Raw genomic sequence first — 6,830 nt, forward strand, 5'->3', positions numbered from 1 at the left:
AGTTAAGACTGGATTTTTTTTTTTCTGAATTTTCAGTTCCTAGCAGAGCCCTTCACAGTTAGTAAGTGCTCTATAAAGCTTGTGATTTCAAGGAGCACAACTTGAAACAATATCGAATCATAATTTATGACCACAGCTAGCTGACTGCATTGAATTTCCACCAAACTACGTGTGTGTGTGAGAATGTGTATACGTGTGTGTAGGTTCGTGTGTTTGTATAAATAATTTGGAGTGACCATTGTGTCAAATATGAAGCAAAGAAACATAACCACATAATTCTTAACTTACAATTCTCAGAAAACAGTCAACACTTCTCAAAGGTGTATGTTTTGTTTCCTCAAAGAGATTACAACCACTTATGGAGATATAGAAATTTACACATAAATTTGTATGATCTTGTATTTTCATAGATCTACATATCTCCCCAAATAGTATTATATACATTATTATAAATATATTTAAAGTAAGTTCATTAACATTTCAATCAAGCTTCAAAAAACCCAGAGCCTCCAACCTTTCAAATGTCTAAATAGCTATTGATCTCCATTCTAGAACAGAGACTCATTATCATTGGTGCGATATTTGTGCAGGTCCAAAAATTAAAGGTGCGTATTATGATGTGACAAACTTGGCTTTGAGTCTGGCTTCTATATCTGATTATAAGTTACCCCTCTAAACCTTATAGGTTGTATGTGTGTGGTAGGAGTTGGAGGTCTAGAGGCAATATAAATCATTTACTGTGTCTGGACACTCAATGACTACAAAGCTGTATTAGGTCTTATTTTCTTCCTTAATCTGACATTCCACATTTATTTTATCTGTAGGCTTTTTTTAATGTTTGTTTATTATTTTTGAGAAAGAGAGAGAGCACAAGCTGGGGAGGGGCAGAGAGAGGGGGACAGAGGTTCCAAAGCAGGCTCTGCTGGCAGCAGAGACCCCAATGTGGGCCTCAAACTCAGGAACAATGAGATCATGACCTGAGCCAAGGTCAGAGGCCTAACCAACTGAGCGACCCAGGCGCCCCTATCTGCAGGCTTTTATAGGTATCATATATTTTATGCCCACAACTACTATGTGGAGTGGCAGGACAGTGTTATGCTTGTGTTATAAATAATGAAAACGAGTCTCAGGGTTTAGATGTATGACCCAACTCATGCTAGTAAGTGCTGTTTTCAGAGCTCCTGTTGAACGTTTTCTCTTGAATTACACTACATTGGAACTTGAGTAAAATTCACAGGTGGTTTTCTTTGGCAGAGGGTGGGGGAAGGGGAAAAATTCACGGGTGTTTTCTGATTCTGACAAAAAAAGAATTTTCTTTTGTTTGAACTCCGATGCCTAATTTCCCTCTACCATTTTTTCCCGGTTTGCTAAAATCAACTGAAGACCACGAATAACACGAAATGCATGCTTCAGTTTGTAACCAGGGTACATCACCTAAACTGCTGAATCAACTTCCTAGAAGTCATGGGTCCACCATTAATGTGCCATTACTCGACCCATTCTGATGTTTATCCAGGGCTGCCTTCCAGAGGATCAAGTATATGCGATAGCAAATTGTGAATAAGTAGCCAGGGCATATAGATGTCGAGTGTCCTTGTCCTCAGCATACCACCTGGCTACAGTGTTTTCATTCATTTATGGCTGCTTTCTCCTCCTCTAATTCCATTTGTAACTGGGGGGGAAAAAGCTGACTCATCGTATTCATAAGAGAAGATAGTTTTAATATAGTACAGTTGGCATTTTAGGCAGGATTTGTAGTCTAAAGGTCTTACTTTCCACACTAAACTCTAAGGCTAAAAAAATGTCTCTTTATGTATGTCAACTATACTCAAAAAAAAAAAATAGAGAACAAACAGGGTTGCTGGTGGGTTAAATGGGGGATGATATTAAGGAGGGCATTTGTTGTGATGAACACTGGGTATTGTGTGTAAGTGATGAATCACTAAATCCTATGCATGAAAATAATATCACACTGTATGTTAACTAACTGGAATTCAAAACAAAACAAAACAAAACAAAGCAAAACACAAACTTGGGAGGGAAAAAAAGAAAAAAAATTAAAGTCTTCCTACAGCTTTCAGACATAATTTAAAAGGGTAATAAATCTCTAAAGAGAATTGGGCTCGTTCCCAAATAAATATATTAAAACAATATATATATAATGTCCAAAACAATCTTAAAATTAATCAATTAAAAGAACAGGAGCTTCAACTACACAAAACAAATCAATAGGGGCACCTGAGTGGCTTGGTCAGTTAAGCATCCAACTCTTTTTTTTTTTTTTTCAACGTTTGCTTAATGTTTCTAAGGTGCTGTTCTGAGCAGCCTGTAGGTAATTACTTATTAAATTCTGGCAATCACTTTATCAAATAGGGATCAATATTATCCCTGTTTCATAGATAAGGAAAAAGTAACTTGCCTGAGGCCACAAAACTGATGAATAGAGTGGAGCTGGGATTTAAACCTGGGTGGGTAGTCTTGCACCAGAATCTATGTTCTTTTTTTTTTTTAATTTTATTTCTTATTTTTTATTTTTTAAAATTTACATCCAAATTAGTTAGCATATAGTGCAACAATGATTTCAGGAGTAGATTCCTTAATGCCCCTTATCCATTTAGCCCATCCCCCCTCCCACAACCCCTCCAGTAACCCTCAGTTTGTTCTCCATGTTTATGAGCCTCTTCTGTTTTGTCCCCCTCCCTATTTTTATATTATTTTTGTTTCCCTTCCCTTATGTTCATCTGTTTTGTCTCTTAAAGTCCTCATAGGAGTGAAGTAATATGATTTTTGTCTTTCTCTAATTTCGCTTAGCATAATACCCTCCAGTTCCATCCATGTAGTTGCAAATGGCAAGATTTCATTCTTTTTGATTGCCGAGTAATACTCCATTGTGTGTGTGTGTGTGTGTGTGTGTGTGTGTGTGTGTGTGTATACCACATCTTCTTTATCCACTCATCCATCGATGGACATTTGGGCTCTTTCCATACTTTGGCTATTGTTGATAGTGCTGCTATAAACATGGGAGTGCACGTGGCCCTTTGAAACAGCACACCTGTATCCCATGGATCAATTCCTAGTAGTGCAATTGCTGGGTTGTAGGGTAGTTCTGTTTTTAGTTTTTTGAGGAACCTCCATACTGTTTTCCAGAGTGGCTCCACCAGCTTGCATTCCCAAGCATCCAACTCTTGATCTCTGCTTAGGTTATGATCTCATGGGTTCATGGGATCGAGCCCTGTGTCGGGGTCTACTTACAGTGCATAGCCTGCTTGGGATTCTCCCTCTCTCTCTCTCTCTCTCTCTCTGCCCCTCCCTCATTTGTGCACCCTCTCTCTCTCTCTCTCTCTCTCTCAAAATAAACTTAAAAACAATCAATAGAATGAAATTCAGATATTCTAGCTCACACAGATCTTGATCCAAGTTCTGTTTCCTATGAAATATAGGCTGAATGTTAGGAAGCTGACACTGAAGATTTCCATTAGGACTCCTTTGTTTCTTTCAAATTTTATTTCCTATCTTTTGTCTACATAAAACTTTTTTCAGCTGAACCAATCTAATGTGTAAATTAATCCCCACAGGGGCACCTGGCTAGTAGAGCACATGACTCCTGATTTTAGAGTCATGAGTTCAAGCCCCGATTTAGGCATGGAACCTACTTAAAAACAAACAAACAAAAAAGTCATAAGTTAATCCCCACATTTATTTCTGCCTTCTAGTTAGAGTATTATTGGATTTCCCTAGACTTCTCTAATGGCCATAACTTTTGATTATTTATTAGCACTTTTTGTCTGTAGCAATCCTATCACTCTTATGTATATATAATACAGGGTAACACTTAGTGTATAGTTTTCTGTATTTTATGTACGCAGTTTATTTCCCAATTGCTATGTCATTAACAGCTTAAAGTCAGGGGCTATGTCATATAATTGTCTTTATTTCCAGAACCCAGTACATGTCCTACAAATAATAGGCATGAAATAAATGATTGTTGATATTTCTAAAAAGTCACCAGAAATAAAAAAAAATCCCTAGAAATGGACATTAGTTTTTATGTAGGAGCTCCAAAAAGAAAGGAATATTTTTCTCATTTTCCAGTCATTTTTGACTTCTTCAAAATAATAAGGAGTATAGAGAGACAAGTTTTGAAGAACACATTGGTCTTCAGTTGGCAGCTTATACCTGTACATGCATTACATGTTACAATATATGGCATTACATTTACATATTAAATAACAATATACCTTATCACTTGAAGTTATTCCAGATGCTTTTGACACTCATATTTATAAGTGTATCTCAGTATTTTACAAAATTTTATTAAGATTCTAAATAGTTATTAAGCTTGAATCTTTTATAAAATATTAATTATAAGGGTAATGCATTCTCATAGTAAACAACAGACAACATACAAAGTATATAAAGTGAAAAATATGAGTCCTTTACTTCCCGTTACTTTAGTCCCATGCCCTAGTAGTCAACTACTATAAATTATTTCTTATTTGTCCTTCCAGAACTCTTAGCACACATGTCTGAAAAGGCAAAATAAGTATATTTTAGGAATTATGTTATACATTCTACTTTACAGGTTGCTTTTTTCCTTTTTTTCCCCCCACAAGGTGCTTTTAATCTCTGTACAATATACCATGTTTCCATATCAGTATATACAAATCTACTTAGTTGTTTTTTTTTTTAAGTTTATTTATTTATTTTGAGAGAGGGAAAGACAGAGCACGTGAGCCAGGGAAAGGCAGAGAGAGGGGAAGAGAAAAATTCCCAAACAGCCTCCACACCATCAGCGCAGGCTCGGGGCTCAAACTCACAAACCATGAGATCATGATCTGAACCAAGAGTTGGACGCTAACCAGCTGACCCATCCAGGCACCCCTGCAACACTTTCCAAATGATGATGTCCCCTTTGTCATCTCCTTTCTGCAGCCAAGACCAAAGAGTTGAGACTGACATTTTCGCTGGGAGGAATTCCCTGGAGACTCAGCCAAGTTGTTGGATGAATCAGTGGTTCATTTCTTTTGATTGTGGTGTAGTAGAAGTCTTAATACCATAAACAACATGGTATTATCAGACACCACAGCATCTTCTATCACAGCACATTTTTAAGAAATCAAATATAAGTGACTCTAAAAGTCAAAGGTTGTGTTATGAAATTAATATAGGCCCAGGCTTGGTTTCAGGAGTGTGATGGTACCTTTAGGAGTACTGTCCTGGATGAGGTACAGGATAGTCTTTCCAATAGAAAATGTTTACAATTAGAAAATACCATTATTATTGCATGTTTTATCATTTGGACAACATGATTTACTTTGACCTTAAAGGACAGAAAAGGTAATCTTGACTGAAAAAAACCTCCAGAAGGCTTCTGACCTTCTTCTTCACTGGGATATTTTCCAGTTCATCCAGGGCAATATGCCTGGTACATGAAGAGCCAATGTGAAAATCAGCTGTGTCGGTCAGACAGGTGAAGTACTCTTTCATAGACTTGCTCTAGTGTTTGAAACAAATCCCACTGAAAGACAGGAAGTACCTTAGTGTATTAAGATAGTATTATCCACCTTCCAAATAGATAATAGTGACCATTCAGAGCAATTAGGAAACTGAAGTACAAGGAAGACTGAGGAAAACTACAAATTTAGGACACATTCACCTCACAGTTGCTGAAACAGCTGTATAAGGTGTTTCAGAAAATGTGAAAGAGCGGGTTCCTGGGTGGCTCAGTTGGTTAAGCATCCAACCCTTGGTTTCAGCTCAGGTCGTGATCTCACAGTTCCTGTGTTCGAACTCTGGGTCGGGCTCTGCACTGACGGTGCAGAGCCTGCTTGGGATTCTTTCTCTCCCTCTCTCTCTGCCCTTCCTTTGCTCATGCTCTCCCTCTCTCTCTCAAAAATAAAAAATAAACATTAAAACAATAAAGTAAGAAAAAATGCGAAATAGGACTCTGTCAAAAAGCACTTTTCTAAAAGAAGAATGTAGAATAGAAAACAACTTTATAAAATAAATAAGAATTCTGCCATATGATAGAATTTCTTTCCTAACAGATATTAGTTCTTGGTGAAGTAATAAAGGGAATAAAAGCAGAAGAAATCAAGTTAGATATACTTTTATAAATGAGAAAATGTGCATTTGACCCTGTATGTTTTTTATCAATTAAAATGCAATCTAAGGATCTGTAAATTGGAGCAGAATATTCATAGACAACTAGGGAATTTTGAATAACAAATTTCATTGCTTTGCAGATGGCGCATAGATGTGACTTCGTAAAAACAGATCAGAGAGAACAGGAAAGAAATAAAGACTAATTTACGTCGGTGATAAAATAATGTCTGAATCCCCACACTAAACAACCATTTTCCTGTTCTGCTAAAAGTGCTTTATATGTTACTTAGCTTTTAAGATAAGTATCTCTATTTTTTTTTTTTTTTTGTCAATTGGGCACGTAAGCAAAGTTTCAGTTGGTGTCCTTGAAATAGTTTCTTCAATTCTATGCATCTTTCTTTCTTAAGTGCAAAAGGGGATATGGAGAATGATAATACTGAAAGACCACGACAAGGATAAAACATCCTTTAGTAGTCAACTATTCAGGACCAGTAAGCACCCCACATGGCATGACCAAAACCAACCTCAGCTGCTTCTTCTCATTCTCACAGCACAAACCAGAAATTCCGGGATCATCCTAATCTCCTTCTTCTCTTCCACCAATCTTCCCCACATCAGTTATTAAATTCCCTTCATACCGACTTCTTTGGTAACAGTCCCTTTTTCTTTCTTCACAGTGGCCACAATTTCAAGCTCCTGACACCTTTTCCCATTTTACGGCAGGG

This window comes from Neofelis nebulosa, chromosome 3, assembly GCF_028018385.1.
Source record: "Neofelis nebulosa isolate mNeoNeb1 chromosome 3, mNeoNeb1.pri, whole genome shotgun sequence".
Taxonomy (NCBI): Eukaryota; Metazoa; Chordata; class Mammalia; order Carnivora; family Felidae; genus Neofelis; species Neofelis nebulosa.